The following is a 20060-nucleotide window of genomic DNA, read 5'->3' on the forward strand; positions in this document are numbered from 1 at the left end:
CACCAAAAAAATGTTGGTCGCGAAAACACAATCATCCTTGACCAAAATAAATGTTGGTCGCAGATTAGTGTACTTTTTGCGACCATCTCAAAAAATGTGGTCGCCAAGGTGTTTTTTCTTGTAGTGAAAACTTGTTTGAAATCGGGTCGAAAGTTTAACAAACCAAGTTTGAACAAATTTGAAACTCGTTAAAGTTATTAAACCAAACTTGAACAGTTAACTGTTTGGCTTGTTCCGTTTGTTTATCACCCCTAGTTGGAAGGAATGAAGATGAGAGAATAAGATAGTTAATAGGTAACTGTTTCTTACAGTTGTTTCCGCTACAAATAACCATTTCTTTTATTAGAAATATAGATAAGTTCATTTGGTTTAATTTTAGAATCATGATTTGCGTGTGAATTTATATTTTGAAAGACAAGTTTTTAAAATGAGTTTTGAAAAGGGAAAATTTTGTTTGGTTATAAGTTTTGAAAATAGTTTTGAGTTTCGAATTGTATTTTGAAATGATTTTTTTTAAATATTTTAAAAAAAAACTATTTTATGTTTTAGGGTAAATATTTATTTATTTATTTTAATGTGTGTTGTATTTACTACATTTGTACTCTATATTTTTTTAAATATTTTAATTATTTTTTATTTTAAATATATAATTTTTATTTTTCATATTTTCATATTTTTTGTGTTAAATATTTTATTTTATTTTTTAAATATCTTTTTTACATATTTTATTTTTTTAATATTTTAAATATATTTTTTTTATTTTTTGAAGTATTTAATTTTTAATTTTTTTTTAAAATTTTAGATTGGCCATATATATATATATATATATCTCTAAATCATAAAAAATTATTTGGCCAATACTTCAAAAAATAACAATATTTGTTTTTGAAAAAAACAAAAATTAAAAAAAAAAATTTCTAAAACAATATTTTTTCAAAAAAATAATATTAAAGAACAAAATATAGTTTTGAAAAAAGTTTAGTTATGAATTTTTAAAAGAGTTTTTGAAAAGAGTTTTGAATTGAGTGTTTAGTTATGAGTTTTGAAATTTTTTGATTGGAATCACGATTCTAAACCTTAATCAAAAGCAACCTTAGTTTTATTTTTTGCACTTCTTTTTTAAAGAATAGGAGTAAAAGTAAATTAATAATTACTTTGATTGTTCACTAAATCTTCTTCTTCGTCTCTTTATCTTCTTCTTTTATTCTTCTTTTCTCTATATTTGGTAATTTAAAAGTCCTTTTCATTGAGATAAAAGAATCTTTCACATTTACTTGATAATTTACTTAAATTTAATCTGTAAAAAAATTTCAATTCTTACTAATACGCTTACATTTATAAAATTCCCTCGTAGGAAAAAATAAGCGAAACAATACCATCATAAGGCACACCAATGAACTATTACAGTGACTATTTTGCTAGATTGATTCGTCTTCATAGCATGCTATAGGCACACCAATCATATTAAACTATCTATTTTTCTATTTTGTTTGGTTTGAGATTTTCAAAAATAAATTTTTGTGTTTTCAACTTGTATTTTCTTTAGTGAATGTTATTAAATTTTTTTAATCATTTTTTTACTTCTTAAATCTACTTAATATAGATATACTTCGAAAATACAAAATCGGTGAAAAAAAAATCATTAAAAAATTACTATAAATAAATAAATAAATAAAATAGTAAAATCAGTAGATTTTTTAATTTTATTTTTGCATTTATTGACTTTATTTTTAGAGTTTTCAAAAATTATAAAGAAAAAAAAATTATTAAAATATTAACAGAATTCACATAGACAAATTGAAAACTCAAAATAGTTTTTAAAAATTTCAAACCAAACAATATTGTTTCTATTTTGCCCCTCGAAATTGGTCACGTGAGGCACTGGATTTTTTTTGGGTCTAAAATAGACTAACAACAATTATCAATAGGGCTAAGTTAATAAAAAGCAAAAAAATATAGGAAAAATTTAATGGCATCAGATCCGTAAAGGTCAAATTGACACAATAGACTACAATGACCACGAGTTTAATTTGGCCAGTGTTCTATCATTTCCATTTAACCATTTTACTCTTATAGTTCTCAATTAGGGATCATTTTTTCAGTTCTCTTTTGTATTTTGATATTAATTAACGCATTCTACTCCTGTGATATTGTAGTTAAAAAGTCATTATTTCATTGAAAAGTTTTCGAAGAAACATCTGAGCTATATAATAAATTGTAAAAAACAAGTAAACATGGATTCAATTTGCGGACTGGCGGTCGAGCATCACTTCTTGCGCTCGAGCGGATTGTGCGTATATCAAATTGCGAAGATGATTTTTTACATCACTTTTCAAATCTATTTCTTTCCAAACCCTAAAGTTGAGACCCTCTTTCTCTAAAACTCACATTCTCTCTACTTTTTCACCTAGATCTAGTGATCTCTTTACCCGTGTGCCTTTGTTAAAAAGGTAGTGCGCCTCAAGGGCTCTCGTTTGGTCTGATTAAAGTTTGGTTTTGGCGTCGTTGAAGTTTCTCCATCTTTTCCTTTGGTCTACTAAGCTTGAGGTAGGGATTTTTCTACACTCTTCTATGAGTTTTAACTTAAACATTTGTTAATGTATAAGAAACATTGGGATTGGTGGTGATTTTGAATAAACTTAGGGTTTAGTTAAAAATCAAAAGAGGGATTTCTAAACGAACATATGGGAAAGGGTTATGGAAGTAGATTTGAGCTTGTGTTGTGTTAAAATGGTTGATTTTGGTGTTTGGAATGAGATTGGGAAAAATGGGGGTTTTTGCCCTAAAATGTCTTGAACAATTATTTTGTATAAATAATGGAATTAGTAATGGGAATATGAAATTGGATGGATGTTTGTGTAAATGGTGAAAATAGATATGTATTATCTCGCACCTATGGAAATTTGGATAATTTATTTGTCTTTGAGATTGTATATCTGTTTAGAAATATTTGTTTTGGGCTATCGGTGGAGGATAGCCATGATTGTTGTAGCAATTGCACGAGGATTAGGCGAATTAAAACTAATCTCTTAGCCATTATCATTGAATATGATTATGATTTATATACATTGTATATGTATGATGTATGAGAAGAAAAAGGAGATGTACTCCATGTTTGGGAGGAGAAAGGGGATAGACTCCATTAAATTAAGTTAGCCTGTGTGTCTAGGGTGAAAGTCCTGAAAACTGCGTGTATACATAGGTGCTGATTCTCGTAGACGAAATTTTCATAAAATGGCAAGTGAATGTGTTTGTATGATAATTATGTTGGTTGGAGATCTGTAAGGTGCATCCTCTGTTTGATCGATTAAACGAGGTGGGTACACTTAATGAACTGGAATAAAATGCATTGAGATATAAGTGTGGTATAACATGGTATCGGAAAAAAAGTTGTAAAGGATTTTGCCATTGGATATTGAACACATGCATATCACTTATATCTTTGTTAATATTCATAAATTGAGTTAGATTGTTTCTACTAAGTTTTGGCTCACTCTATTTGGGAAAAACCATTTTCAGGTGCTGGTGATATGCCTCCGCCAAGGCAGTAGCTTGGAGGGATTAGGAGCAAGAGCTTCTATTTTATTGTATCTATTTTTTTATAGCCAAGGGCTTCAAATTGTGTTGAGCTAGGCTCACTTTTGTTGTAACCCAGAACTATCTTGGAAAGATATAAGCTCGTAGGGCATTTATTTTGTTGGTTATTCAATTTGATGCCACATGCCATAGATTCAGGGTAGAACTTATGAATGTGTAACACATGTGGCCTTTTGTAAGTTGACTCTGATTAATGAAAGCCTATACTCGGTTCATGTTATTTTGTATAAATCCTTACTATTGAATCATTGTACTATTTTCGGGGCGTTATAACCAAGGCTATGGCAGACAAGTTATCATGCCATAAAGTAGGAACAACCATAGAGACATGAAGGTCAGCAAGGAGAATGCCAAGCCATCTTAACTTAGCAGAAACCTGAGCTAAGGCTCAATATTCAGCCTCAGAGGAAGATCTGGAAATAGTGGGTTGCTTTTTAGCACACCAAGAAACTAAATTAGGACCAAGAAACACACAATATCATGTAGCAGATCTTTTATCAAGAGCACTGCCAACCCAATCTGAGTTTGAAAAAGGCATTAAGAACCAGAGGGCTAGATATAAAATGCAAGCCATGACTCAAAGTACCCTTGAGATATCAGAGAAGTCTCTTAACTACAGCAAATGACTATTCAAAGGATTTTGTAAAAACTGACACAAATAATTAATAGTAAAACTGAGATCAAGTCGAGTAAGAGTGAGATACTGAAGAGCACCCACTAAGCTTCTGTAAAGACAAGGATGAGAAAAAGGAGAGTCAACCTCTGAAAGAGCAACCATAGTAGCCATGTGTAGCTCGCCTTTTCGTGCCCCCTTTCAGAAGTCGAATAAGCCCTATAGTATCAGACTCCCGTGGTACTAAATCTGATTCCACAAATGTTATATGAAATAGATAAACACCAAAGAGTCCCAATCCGGCAAATCTTTTGAAAAATCAATTTTGAATCAAATTGCACAAAATGGATTGCTTTTCTAGATACAAAGTCGCCACATAAATGTTTTCTTTTTGGGAAATTTAGGATACCCATGATTCATGCCAAAGGCCACGTGTCCGCCATCACCAAGATTGTTTCGGTTTGGGAACTTAGGTACGAGAGGGGAAGGTCATGAATTAAGCACCCCCGCTCGCTTGATCAAAGATCAACTTTTATTAATCATGATATGAATCTTATTTACATTACATGCTCTTGTTCCGGTTTATTAGGCTAGCATTACTATGTGATGTGCACACACACAAGTATAGACTAACTTGTAAGAATTGGAACACTTGATTCATATTTGTTTTTGAAAATGGTTTCGAAATATGTACTACTTGAAAAAGTGATTGCATATGTACATTACTCAAATTATTCCAATTCAAGCAATTAGCCTTCATCCATAAGCATTCAAACAGTTTATCACTTAAACACTTAGCCTCATGGTGAACATGCTTTGACATGGTAACAACTACACTCATGTGATATGCTAAAACAAATAAAAGCTCACATAGTACTCCAAACCAAAAAAGATGACAAAGTTAGAATAATGCATGATCCTAACTATGCAATATGACTAACGCAACACACGCGGCATGTAATTACTAAGCTCGACTACTAATATGGCATATGAAGCAATTTGATAACATACAGTCTAAGCACGTATTCAAAGAAGTATTAACTAACAGTGCAAGTTAGAATGAAGTGCCTTAATGCATGCAAGACAATGGATGCAAGGCATGAGAGATGCTAAACGAAACATGATGCCCTAGACTAACCATCATAAACAGGTAAATAAAAGGGAGAAAGACGTGGGGTCGGAAGACATACACATTATTACAACTATGCCCTCGCCCAGGAGGGTCTGAATGAACTCACTAGTTAACTAGCTAAAGCTAAGCTAATTAATTAGCTATTACAACAACAAATGAATAAATAGCTAAACTACTTAACTAATTATTATGAATCAAATTAATCAACTAATCTAGCTAATTAAAATAATTACAACACTAAACGATTTAACTATTCTAACTAATTAATTACAAAGCCACTATGTTAAGCATAACACTAAAATATTTAAAACATGGATCCCGAGGATCGATGGAGGGCTCTTGCATGAAAGCGGTTTTCCACCTGAAAAAGTCATTGTTTCTGCTGCTGAATGGCTCTATTGCACAACAGAACACTTGCACTAATTTCCACCTCTAGACCAACTTTGTTTTGCTTCAGAAGGATACTGCTTGATTTTGCACTAGTGGCTGGCAGAGGCCTACCGTCCACTGATGATGGCCTGTCGGCCACTAATCGCTAAATTTCTCTGCTGCAACAGAGAGCAAATAGAGCAGACACAGTGTATTCTCAAGGGTTTGTTTGTACAATTTACCCCTCCTTATCATTTGAACAACTCAAAGGAATAGTAAACTTGGTTCACAAACTATCAATCAATGCAATTTAATTGCATGATGGCTTATGAACCAAGTGTGCAAATTCAACAAATACAACAAAATAAGACTCTCAAAACCACCTCCCTATCATGGAAGATCAAGGGAAGTAGTTGACAATGAATCTTAAACCGTTTTCATCACTAATGAGTATGAAACGACTCAAGACTCAAGGGTTCAATTAACGTCCGATTGAACCCAAAAAAGTTACTATCTTGCTCACTTTTAATTCTAATTTTTAGTTACTCCATTTTAGATTACCATCCATTCTTTAATCAACTAAGTCCAAAAGGTGAATTTAAGTCCTCTAATGGAAAGAGGGCTCAAACCAAGAGTTGCTTTGGGCATAAAAGAGACATTATATCGTTGGTAATAAACCCCCAAAGGGATTAAACCATTAAGCATGACATCTCAATCTCATGCTTAAACACACAAGTAGTTTGAAATCACTTTCAAAGCAAAGCAAAAGCCAAGAAAGGAGGAAGGTTGCAGAGGTGATTAAGAGTGATCACAAGTATGGAAAGCCATAAATAAATGTAATCAACTCAAATAAGGTGGTGTCTAAGGCCTAAAACACGAAGCTCATGAGGACTATTACACTACAAGCATGCAAAACAAAGCTCAAATACAACAAATACTTAGAAACAATCCTAAAACAGTCCTAAATAAGTCCTAAAGCATGCTGGAATTAAGACACAAATAGCTAGATTAATAAGCTAAAATATGGAGCATGCTAGGCTAGTAAGCAAGACACAAAGAGGAGAGGCTAACCCTTCCAAATTTGGACTTCCAACCATGATTTTAGCCACTAAACTAACTCTGAAAATTAGTGTGTAAAAGCTCAAAAAAAAGTGCAAGGGTGGGAAACACAAGGGTAAAGGCCTAAAGAACAAGGTATAAAGAAGGGTGAGCCACCCCTCAACCTTTATTGGCCTTAAAACCCAAGCTTCAAGCCAAAAATATAGAGTTTTTATAGCCCGAAAACAATTGGAAAACAACAAGAAAAAGAGTGAATACAACAAGCAAAGAGGCAAAGCTTTATACCTCTTGAAGAGAAGATCTATTCTAAGTGATAAACCAAGGCAAACACACCCTCAAGAGCTCAAACAAGGCTCAAAGACACCTCAGCGCAAAGATAGGGAGGTTTGGTTACGAGTGTATAGCCAAAGGTGAAGAGTGTATAGGCTAAAGTGTAGAAATTTGCTAAAGAGAAAGAATTGTAGAGAGAGAAAAAATTTTGCTCTAAAATTTTTCTAACCCCATGGAGAGAAGAGAGGTCTTCTATATATAAACAAACATGAATTTCCCTTATAAACATCCAGCTATACACGTGGGAGCAGATGCATGCATTTGTGCAAACAGCTGGCACAATTGTCACAAAATATCTACAAATGACATTGTTGGTCGGCCGACCATCATTGGTGGCCGGCAACCAAGAGTGATGGCCGGCAGCTCAAAGAGGTGGCCGGCAGGCCACCAGGGGTTGCAGGCTTGAAAAACACTGAGTTTGGTCCAAAAATGAGGCAACAGGGGTGCAAGGTTTGAAAGGCTCAATGCTGTGGCATTCCCCTAAAGACTTCGAGCACTTGACAAGCATATAAATTCATCATTGGGTGTACAAGTGATGACGTCTAAGTCATAAGGGCTGTAAAAAATGGGGTGTCTACAGTTGTCCCTCTTTGACAGAACTCGGAGTCATGAAATGATGTGAGTGAATGTCAAAGCCTGAAGACGGCCCATTTTGACAAGGTCATAAGGCTTGGACAAACAATCAATACATAAATAAATGGTTACGCCCACAGACTGCCTACGTATCCCTTTGCAGGGAATTAAACCAACGTAGTTCTGTGACAGGATGCAAATGATATGCACAATGCAACTTTGAAAGTTTCACTTACATGCCTCGCGAAGTCGGTTATTTTGAAAACTCATGATTATGAGAGATGATGCAATAAGAAATAACAGATGCAATAAGCAAGATAACGAGATAATAACATATGAATGAGCAGCTTCAAGCCTAAAACCAACACAGGTTCCATGCAAAAAGATATGAAACACACTCTAACCATGCCAAAACGCGAGACGAGAAAAGAAAACACTGCTCAGGGTCGCGTTTCACACGTCCGAAGAAACTGATAAACAAAAACCACTCGAGGTAGTGTTTCACATGTACCCGAGAAACTGAGGAATGAAAACTACTCGGGGTTACATTTCATGCGTCTTGAGAACTAGAGGAACAAAAATCGCTTGGGGTCGTGCTTCACACATCCCGAGAAACAAGAAAAATCGCTCGGGCTTGCGCTTCACACGTCCCGAGATAAAACACACCCAGTGATGTGCATCGCGCGTCCTAAAATACTCTAATCACACTGAAATCGTGAGAAGAGAAGAAAAATCGCTGGGCTCGAGCTTCACGCATCCCGAGATAAAACACACCCAGAGCCACGCATCACGCATCTTGAGATACTCTAATCACTCTAAAATCATGAGAAGAGGAGAAAAGCCGCTTGGGTTCGCGCTCCATGCATCCCGAGATAAAACAGAGAGGTGTGCGATAGATGTATGAAATGAGTAAATACGATAGATGCACAAAATGAACGTGTGCTACAGATGCACAAAGTGAATGTGATTATAAATTGAAATAGTGAGACCGCATGTTCCATGCAAGATGGTTAACCGACATATGATGTTAATTGAAGGCATGTTCTATGCAAGAAACAAAATCATATTCTAGACATGTTCTATGTATGAATCGAAACTGATGCAAGACATGCGTACAACATGTATATATGTGAAAATGCATATTCTATGCAATGGAACAAGACGACTAAAACCAATATTCGGTGACGACCTCCGATTTACCTCTCGGAGATGTTGTGACATGTTCATAAAGGATACACCTCGTTCGTGTTGGCAAGTGAGGAACATCATGCGCCAAAACAAAGTTTTGAGCTCCCTTAGAAACAATCTGGACCCAATAGTAAACTTTCCCTACACTTCTTGAGAAACAAAGACACAAAACAGTATTAGGACATAGAGGAAGGCCACCAGCCACTCATCGACCACAAAGGGAGAGTGTCGGCTACCTGCCGGATATCAAAACACCTCGTCGGCCACCAATGTGGCATGCCGGCCACCTACTGGCCACTTATGCAAATTCAGGGCATTTTTTACATTTTGCTTCGGGTCTTTAAGTTCAAGCCCCAAGGCTTCATTTTCTCACAACTCTAGGTCCAAAAATCTTTTCTCTCTCTCTCTAAACCCTTTCCTTCTCTAAATTCGAGCTTTACACGCGTTTCCCAACACCCCACGCACACGTTATTCGTAAAACCTTATTGGTTCTCAACATTTTGAACCTATCAAAATTTGCTTTCGACGTTTTTTCTTGAATTTCCATCACTTTAGGCTTGTTCCCCTCGAGTTTCTCTCAAGTTTCGTGAATTTTTCCGGGCTTTGAGTTTTTCTTCCATTTTCTCTCTCCTAGGGTTGACTTTTTCCTAGTTTACCCTCTTTTCCCATTTTTTCTTCATTTTTCACCAACTTTTCACCCATTTTCCAGATGGCAAATGAGATACCATACGACGGGGCTCCTCCAAATATTCCACCTGTTGCTGAGGAAAAGGAGCCGGTACTTGCAGAGGCTGGCGAGGTGATTGAGGGTATTAAGGCTGACCTCGAGGCGAAGTTTGAGCCCGAGTTTGAGCCAGAGTCGCTACCATTGAGGGTACGGCCTTTTGATCTGGCGAGATATCATCCCTACATGCACATATTGCCACCTGGAGGCATTAGGCGATTCAGCGACTTTGCCCGCAGTGTACCAGAGGACCTCCTGTTGAGAGAGCCGGCCTCCCACCTTTCATCCAGTGCCACTGAGGTATGAACTCTGTTTTCATGCATTCTTGTCTATGTTTTCACTGTATTTCTTGCACTACCTTTCATCTGGCTGTACTTTTTTTTTTATCACTGCCTGATCTGATTCATCTGTTCTTTGCCACAGGGAGAGTCTGGTGTCTACAGGGGGTACAGAGCTATGATAGCAAAAGATTGGTATGACGAGCTCCCTGCTGGAGTTCGTGACATTGTCGACGAGATCGACTTCGGCCTTTTCTGCTCCGGCCTGACACAGGTCATTGTAAGCCGTCTTCTTCTAGAAGCACTAATAGAGAAGTGATGGGACACTGCCAACTCCTTCCACTTCTCTACAGTTGGGGAGATGACGATGACTCCCTATGACTCTGCCATGATCAAGGGCTTAGGAGTTAGGGGCGATCCAATCCCTTTTGATACAGACATAGGGAAGTGAAAGGCTGCTTAGATCGAGCTGTTGGGAGTGCGCCCATCTCTGTACCGGCCAGCCATGGTCAGATATAGCTGGTTCACTGAGCAATTCCGAAGGAGCGAACCTAAGACATTAGAGGAGATGGAGCAGTATACCAGAGGCTTCCTGATATTTGTCCTCGGTACCACCTTGTTTTCGAACAGGTGGAACACCGTGGGCTTATATTTGTTGAGTGCCCTCGTGACCCTTTCTCGAGTACACTTCTACGACTGGGGCAGAGCTGGCCTCGCCACCTTATACGGTTACATGACCTCTACCTCCCGCCTGAAGGGGGGAGCGGATCGGAGGCTACTGGCGAGCTTGGGAGGTATGCATTTCAATTCCCTCTTTGCACTTTACACTTTCTACTTCACATTTTCTGTTTTATATCTGTTCAACACCCTGTGCTTTCTGCTTTGCACTTTTTATATCTATTCATGCTGTGTGCTTTCTGCTTTGCACTTTCTACATCTGTTCATGCTATGTGCTTTCTACTTTGCACTTTCTACATCTGTTCATGCTATGTGCTTTCTACTTTGCACTTTTTGCATCTGCTCATACAAATCACATACTGCGCTTTCCTCGCAGCTATGGGTTTATGCGTATTTTCCAGCCCTCACTCCAGAGCCTGTGGAGGAGCTCCCTTTGGCGGTTCCCCACTCGAGACGATATGATGGTCAGTGCCAGCGTCGGAGTCACGAGTCCATCGCCTTCTTCCGTCATTACTTTGACACTGTGGCCGCCCATGAGGTAACCCGAAACATATTCATTTTTGCTTTACAACTGTTCTGATTCACACTTTAGCAATTGACAGTAACTAACAATCTGTACACTCTCTGTTTGCAGATCATGTGATAGCCCTGGGCCATGATGCCAGCTGGGGTGAGGGACCAGTACGCCGAGGCTTGGGCCACATCCCATTTCTAGATTTTTCTAGAGGGCCCAGTTTGCCGAGCCTGGTTCTTGAGTGAAAGATTTGTTCGTCAGACCGTGGGCTTACCAGATCCGATCATCTCGATGCCACCTCCAGAGTCTATGAGGTCAGCAACAGCCTATCTGTTAATGTAGTCATTTAGTTCATGGCGGGTTTGGACGCTGATTTCTTTAGAGGTGAGGGCGACTATGCGACCTTTATTCTGACCCATCTCATGCCTCCTCTGTCTGGCACTCACGGAGGCGAGCAGGCAAGGGCTTCTGCGGTGAGAGAGACGACTAGAGCGACTAGGGCCCATGTTAGAGGGGCTCCCCCCTCATAGAGCAGATCACCCGTTGGCTGGAGCTTCCCACCACACTCACATGCTGGTGGCATACTAGGGCTGCATACCAAATCCCGATCGAGCCAGCCGAGGCTAGACATGAGCTTGTCGGAGTTCAGGGTTCGTCTCAGGTATGGACCATACTTATGACAACCCTCATCTTTGATTAGTGCTAAACTGTGATTGAGCATGATAAGTAACTGATTAAGCTGAAATTCTGAACTAATTGCATGAGTATGTTGCTTTAATTGCATTTCTGTCTGTTTGTCATTTAATGATCTGTTCATGTTTTGACTTTGAATTACAAATTGAAGGTTTTATCGGCGACCGAATCAGAAATTGATTAGTGTTATATGCTAATTAGGATTTATATGATTTAATGGTAGGTTTAATTAAAATTTGATTTAGAATGATTAAATTAGATTAAATTACATTAAATTACATTAGTTTGAGTAATTTACATAATTGCCATTAAGTGGCTTGATTCAAGAACATATCTTTCCCACTTCATACATATTTTATGCATCATCTTTTCATCTTCCTTCTAGAGTAAAAACGTAAGAGAGAGAGAGAGAGAGAGAGAGAGAGAGAGAGAATTGTGGGAAGAATTGAATCCATCTAGGAATCTTGCTTGAATTTAGAAGATTTGAAGGACAATTACATTTTTGAGCTAACACATTTTGAATTCAAGACTTAAGGTAGGAAATTCACCCTCTTAATTATGAATTTGAGTTGTTACATGCATGGTTCATGTTAAATTAGTGATTTGAGTCTAGATTTAACTCAATGTGTTGATTTGAGAGTGATTTCATACATGCATGTCCATATGATAAGATTTTGGGGTTGTTTTCCGTGGAATTCTTACATGCATGTTCATATTTTGGTTTGAGTCCATGAATTCACCATGCTTTTGAGCTCAATATTGCATTTGATCTTGTTTTGGAACATTAGAATTCATGGGAACTCATGCATGTTAAGTTCTTGTATTATTCTTCAAGTTTCTTTGAAATTGGTGTGCAATTGGCTTACTTTTGGGCTTGATTTCATAAGAAAATTGGCCCAGAAGATTGAGTTTTGATGTGTTGAATGCTTGGTTTGAGCTTAGGGAGCAAATCTGGAAAACTTAGAATTTGGCTTCCACACTCGAGCGAAGGATTCCACGCTCGAGCGAGCACCTTTGTTTTCTGATTCCCCTTGAGCGACGGAATGTTGGCTCGAGCATAGATTGCAAGCTCTCAGGTTTTTGTGAATGCAGACGCACGCTCGAGCGACGGAACCTACGCTCGAGCAAAGAGATGTGTCTCACACTTGAGCGAGCATCGAGCGGAGATTTTCAACAACCAGTACTTTTGCATTTTTACAGACCGCTCGAGCGAAGGAGCTTGCGCTCGAGCGACCCCTCTGTCTTGGTAAGCTCGCTCGAGCGTAGAAAGCCACCCTCGAGCGAGACTCCTTTTAGCAAATTTTGAAAAGTGTTCTAAAGTGCATTTTTGCATCCTCATTCCATCCTAGGCATTCCTAGGCCATGTTTAAGGCATCTTAATGAGGATAATGTTATAGAACTACACCAAGTCAAGTTAGGGGCTAAGTTATTAATCCCGAGTGTGTGTTCGTTCTGCAACTGTAGGGTTGGCATCCGAGGACGCTCATTAGCTTGCCTATAGCCCAGTACTCTGTGAGTAACAATGTTGTAAAGATACGTTCAATTATAACTATTTTTGAATGATTGACTGTACTGTTTTCTTAAATAACAATGTTTACTGAATAAATGTTTGTCCTATTTTTATGAACTGTACTTGTGGCATCCATAGCAACTTACTATTACTGTACTGTTACTGTTACTGCTACTGTTACAGAGATCTTTGTCAGTTCCAATGTTTGAAACTACTACTGTTTATTGTTTTGATGACCATCAACTGACTGTTCGGTCTATTAAGACCTACTGTACTATTTTGCTATTGGATGTACCACATATGACTACTATGTTTTCTAAATGACTGCTATGGCATGAAATATGAGCCACTGATTGAATAATTGATCTACAGATGTAATTGATTATTTTAAGTACTGAAAGGACATTCATTCTTAACCTCTTTACACAGTTGTTATTCACTGGGCTTTAGCTCACTGTTTATATTTATATATAGGTGTCCAGGCACCGGACCGGAGCTAGGAGCGTCAGGTTAAGATCCCGTTTTGTCAAGCCATCCGTTGTGCCTCAGTTTGAGGTTTCCAGTCTGTCCAAGCTAAGGCTGCTTTTGGGGTGTTTCAGATTCACCTTTTTGGTCTCTATTATGTATTGACTGAATAAGACTTTTGACTGTACAGTTATGGTGTAGGGATTCGGTCTCTAACCTGCATGTTGTGTATATCTGATATGTATATATATATGCTTTTGTTTATGAATGTTCTTTTCTCATTCAGATATTCACAGTTCATTGGACATCTTTTATTTACTGTTTGGCTTCCGCCAGCCCCTTACTCTATATTATTGTCATTACTGTTAAGTAGGCCTTTGGTAATCACGGATTACTGGCCGATTACGATACTAAATCCATAGGAGCGGGTTTGGGTCGTGACAATACTTTACGATTTGCACCCCACATTTCATTTTAGATATGCTTATTGCGAACACTGATCATTGAAACGCATTTGCAAGCATCCATAGAGTACACAGAGAGCTATCTTGAGTTAGTGGACTCCTTGATGGGCATGGTGTAGAGGAGGGAGACATTGCGTGGTCTCCACGGTATCTAGGTAATTTTTTTTCAGTTTGCGCTTCATGCTGTCATATTTTTACTGATACACTGACATTTCAACTGTAATCTTTCCCAAACTGCACTGATACACTGCATTGGCATACTGTACTCACACACTGTACTCATATTGTATCTGATTTTCATATACCACTTATTCTGCATACTATGCTTGCATCTGATGCACACACTGTAATATGTTGACAACTGTTTCTTCTAGATTCCACCTGCACCGATGGCTCCGGCGACAACAGCAGCACCAGGACCGACAGGACATCCTCCAGTAGCAGGGAGGAGAGAGAGACAGGCCCCAGCTCACAGCCAAGATATGAGCCGCGGTCGAGGTAGAGACAGGGGCACCAGAGGCCAGAGTAGCCCTTTAGAGCCTATCTTTAGTGATGATGATGTAGAGAATAGTGACTCAGAGGAGATAGTGAGTTGGCATTCAGAGTCATCCAAGAGTGGAGACGATGATGCTAGCTCGAGATCCGAAAGCAGATGTGATGATGCTGCGGACTCTGAGGCAGAGAGCGGAGACGATATCGGCTCAAATTCAGAGATTAATTCGGATAGCGGTGCCGATGGAGATAGTGCCCCTGAGTCCTCCCTTCCAAGGAAGAGGACGAAAAGGGCCTCTCCGGCCTGAGGGGACTGACGCTGATTTTTTTGGTACTTTTGCTTAGTTTTTTTTTTTTTGTTTGGTAGCATTAGCACATGTATAGCTCTAGATAGGTTTTATTTTGCTTTTGAAACTTGTACTCCTCTTTTGTAAAAACCATGATCGGAATACAACCTAATAGTTTTTTATAAAAAGTGTTGTCATTTTTGCATCATGAGCACCATATTTGCATGAAATGGACATGGAATTGAATTGGCCAATAAAGCACTTGATTTGAAACAATATTCTTAATCGGGTAATGAGCGGACCAACAAACGAAATACAAAAATACAACATACTACTCGATAAACAAAGCAAAAATAACTCAAATACAAATAAACAAACTTTCTTAAAACCAAAAAGACTCAAAACAAGACGTTAAACACACAAAAATCAAGACAAAACATATACTTTCAGCACTGCCCAGCACATAGGTGGATTGCAGGCCATCTGCAGGCCACAAAGAGAGACTGCCGGCCAGAGAAGATGGCCTGTCGGCCACTAGTGCAGGAAACCTCCAGATTGTTGACAACTGGCTTCCACTCACAGCATTATCTTCTACAAAATGTTTAGCTTCATGAATTCTTCTCTAGAACTTCATTTTAGCAGTAATTTCTTCCACAAATGAAGCCATTTTTTTGCTGAAAAGCTCTCGGATTGGATAACAACTTTAGACAACACAGAAAAGGTGAATTTACAGGGTTTTGATATAAATGCACTTTTTTCGTTGAGCCGTTCTCTACTTTGTTTTCCATTCCTTCATGTCATGGCTCGATGTTGGAACCCAATTACACATGTCTTTCGCTTTGAGGGATAAGAAATATGCCTGACAATTGAAGAATTTCAGGCACTAATGGAATCTCGGCGCGATGAGGAAATCATACCTCAGTCCTGTTTTGGCCACGCCCAAGCTTTGGGATGGATCTGTGGGCTCACTCTGTACGAGGCTCGATCTTTAGCCCACAACGGAGAGCTGGACATTCCAAGCTTAATTCGTCGATTTTCCGACGTCGGTGACAGAGGTAACCTTTCCTGGCAGGGTTTTCAGCAACATGCCCTCTCCTTGTGTATGCTTGCACATTTCCTTCTTGCCCCTAGTTTTGGCGGGTCTAGCATTCGATTGATCGAAGTGGTGCAAGGACTGAAAGAAGGCAAGAGTTGTATTAGTTTAGCACTGACCGAGACCTTGATAGGCTTAGACGCCTTTCATCAGAGAGAGACTACCAGATTCGTAAGGAGTCCACTACTTCTTCAGGTATTGTTTCCCACCCATTTTTATATGTGTTTCTCACATCACTTGGCACTCATGCTCTAGTTTTCCTCTCAAACCCTTTTCTCACTTTTCTGTCAACCTACATCTCTCTTTTCTTTCATCCCTTCCCAGGTGTGGCTCATGGATAAGCTGAAGGTAGTGGACTCTTACCCTGAGTACTCAGCTCGGGGTTATTTCTTCTGCCACCGACTAGTTGATTTCCCCAACGAGAGATGGTCGTGTGACTGGATGTGCAATAGGTCTACTGTTGACATAGCTTGGCGCTGCTTCTGGCTTAATCTAACCAAGATGAGTTACAGCATGCCTTGACAACCTGGCATACAATTGATTGGCCTCACTCACTATGTGTTCTATTTCCTTTTCCGGTTCTGACGTCAGTTCGGGCACGATCAAAACTGCCCAGAGGAGGAGGTAGAGTACTTGGTTTCATTTCCCTTCTGTGGTTTACACTTGGCTAGGTACCTCACTGCTTGAAGGACGAGAGAGCTTCTGGCCCCTGCCTCTAGTTTCAGTCATGCCCTTTCTAACGAATGCTTGGCTTGGCTCGAGGATGAGGCACAAACTGGGCCCATTTTGGCTTCAGAAGCTTCCGTAAGCATGAGCAGAGGACGTAGGAGCGCTTGACTCACCTATGCCCCTAGTTTATTGCTTTGACCTTTCTTATCAAGTTTTTTCGATGTAATAAAAGTAACTTTGATTTTGTATCAGAGAGTTGGAGAACTTTATGTTGAAATAAATGAAATTTAAGTTGTGAGCACTGAAAATTTTCCTTTTGGTCAAAAAATGGTCTAAGTTGTAAAAGACAAAATTTTGAACAAAATCAACTTTTATCAAAATTTTCGAAAAGGATCAACACCTGACACGCATGGAATCTATCCTTGAGATGTACAACCCCGAATCAAAAGATCATAACTTCCCTTTGATTGAACACCACTGCTCTGCATTGCAACTAGCTCTTCTCTCAGAGTAAAGATCACAGCCGAACTCTCAGATGAAGAATAAACAAAGATGACCTGATCAAACACATGGACAAGGCAGTTGAGTTGGAGGTGATTCTAGTCAAACCTCAGGATGAAATTGCCTACATATCCTGAAGATGGGAATCAGGCCTTACATAGTTCAGTTTGGGTTCACTCGAGTATTAACACTCTCCTTTTGTGCTCTAACTTTTTCCAAGGTCGCCCTTTAGGGTTTTCAACCTTGCAAGCTCAGTTTTTCCTTTTCATGCTCTAACTTTTGCCTGGGTCGCCCTTTTGGGTTTTCGACCTAACGAGCCTCTCAGGGATAGTATTTCTTCAACTTGTCCATGCTGATCGGTTGTGAAAATTCCAGACCATCTAAGTCCATAAGAATAATAGCTTTACCAGACCAAATAGCTTTGATAATGTAAGGACCAGTCCAATTGGGTCTGAATTTTCCCCTAGGGTCATGAATGGAAGCCCGGTTGTCTTTCAGCACCATATCTCCCTTTTTGAGATTTCGGGACTTAATTTTCTTGTTAAAAGCCCTGGCAATCCTACGTTGGTAGCCTTGAGCATGATACAATGCCTTCAGCCTTCTCTCATCAAATAGCATAAACTCTTCAAATCTACTCTGTTGCCAGTCCATCTCTGCTATCTGACACTCAGCGATAACTCGTAACGACGGGACTTCTATTTCAATTGGCAGAAGAACTTCCATACCATAGGCGAGAGAATAAGGAGTTTCCCCTGTAGACATCTAGATTGAAGTTCTATAGCCCCAGAGTGCGAATGGCAATTTATTTGGCCAATCCTTGTAGGTCTTAACCATCTTCTGCAAAATATTCTTGATATTCTTGTTGGCGGCTTCAATAGCTCCATTGGCTTACAACCGGTATGTAGATGACTTATGGAAAGCCACATTGTATTTCTCCAACAAGTCTATCACCTCTTTCTTGAATATTTGATATGATCTCATTTGGGACTCCGTATTGGCAAATGATATTGTTTCTGATGAACATAGCCACATGCGATGCTTTCAACACTGCATAAGACTGAACTTCCACCCACTTTGTAAAGTAATCAATTGCCACCAAAATGTATTCATGCCCATTCGACCCTTTTGGTGTGACTGCACCGATGACGTCGATTCCCTAGACTGAGAAAGGCCATGGCAAAGTCATGTTGTACAGTTTTGACAGCGGGACATTCATGTAATTAGCATGAATTTGGCAATTATGGCATCGCCAAACAAAACCAATACAATCGTCCTTCATAGTGGACCAGTAGTAACCTTGCTTGAGAATCTTTCGGGCTAACATCACTCTGTTTATGTGCGCTCCGCACTCTCCTCCATGGATAGCCTCTATCAGGCACTTTGATTCCTCTTCTTCGACACACAACTTGTGTATTCCCAGATGACCTCTTTTGTATAATTTACCTTCGCAGATGATAAATTGGACAGCCATTCACCATATTACTGTTTTGTTCTTGGCATTTTCCCCTGGTGGATAAATCTCATTTTCCAAGAAGTTTCAAATATTGTAGTACCAGGGGTTTTTGTCTTGCGCTACATCTATTGCGACGATAATTTCATAAGCCAACGTGTATTTCTACTCATGATAATCGGACGCATCTAGACTCCAAGTGGAATGTCTGCCATAGAAGATAGAGTTGCTAAAGCATCCGCAAACCTGTTGTTCTCTCTTAGTAGATGCGTGAAAGTCAGCTTTTCAAACCTAGGAATCAAAATGTCCAGGGTCTGGTGATAAGCCTTCATCTTTTCTTCTTTGACTTTCCAGTCTCCATTTGCTTGAGAAATAACTAAGTTCGAGTCCCCAATGACATCCAATATTTTTTCCCCTAGTTCCAGGGCGACTTCTAAACCAACGATACACGCTTCATATTCTGCTTCATCATTAGACACCTTGAATCAAAGTTTGAAAGCTAAAGGTATATGAGCATTGTTGGGTGCTATCAGTAGCACACCTATTCCATAACTATATTGATTGGCTGCTCCATCAAAGTACATTATCCAAGTCTCCTCCTTAACTTGCAAAATGGCTTTATTTGGGAACAAGTATTCCACCGCCTTATCCTCTTCTACTGGGTGGTCTGCTAGGAATTCCGCTATAGCTCTACCCTTGACCGACTTGCAGGTGACATATTCAAGATCAAATTCGGAGAGGAGAAGCAACCAACGGGCTAGCCTACCCGTAAGCGCTGGTTTCTCAAAGAGATATTTGATAGGATCTAATTTCGAAACCAGGATTATAGAGTAAGCTAACAAGTAGTGCCTCAACTTCTTGGTAGCCTATACCAAGGCTAGGCAAGCTTTCTCCAATGGAGTATAGCAGGTCTCATAATCCAGCATTTTCTTGCTCAAATAGTAGATGGCTTTCTCCACCACATCTTCGGATTCCTGAGCGAGCATGCATCCCAATCGTATTTGTCACTGATAGGTACAGAATCAAAGGCTTCCCCTGCTCTGATGGTGATAACATAGGTGGATTCTGGAGGTACTACACAACCTGCTCAAAGGCAAATTGACATCGATCATTCCATCAAAATTTCTTTCCTTTCTTCAAGAGACCAAAAAGTGGTTCACAAGTCAAGGTTAATTTCAAAATAAATCGTCCTATGAATTGCACTTTACCCAAAAAGCCTCGCGCCTCTTTTTCAGTCATTGGTGGTGGCATTTCTAGGATGGCCTTGATTTTGGAAACATCTACTTCGATGCCCCTCTGTGTGATCAAAATGCCTAGCATTTTCCCTACTGTCACACCGAAAATGCATTTATGTAGGTTCAACTTCAGTATGTATTCTCTG

This window comes from Camellia sinensis, chromosome 10 (genome assembly GCF_055761805.1).
Source record: "Camellia sinensis isolate YWXY chromosome 10, ASM5576180v1, whole genome shotgun sequence".
Classification (NCBI taxonomy): Eukaryota; Viridiplantae; Streptophyta; class Magnoliopsida; order Ericales; family Theaceae; genus Camellia; species Camellia sinensis.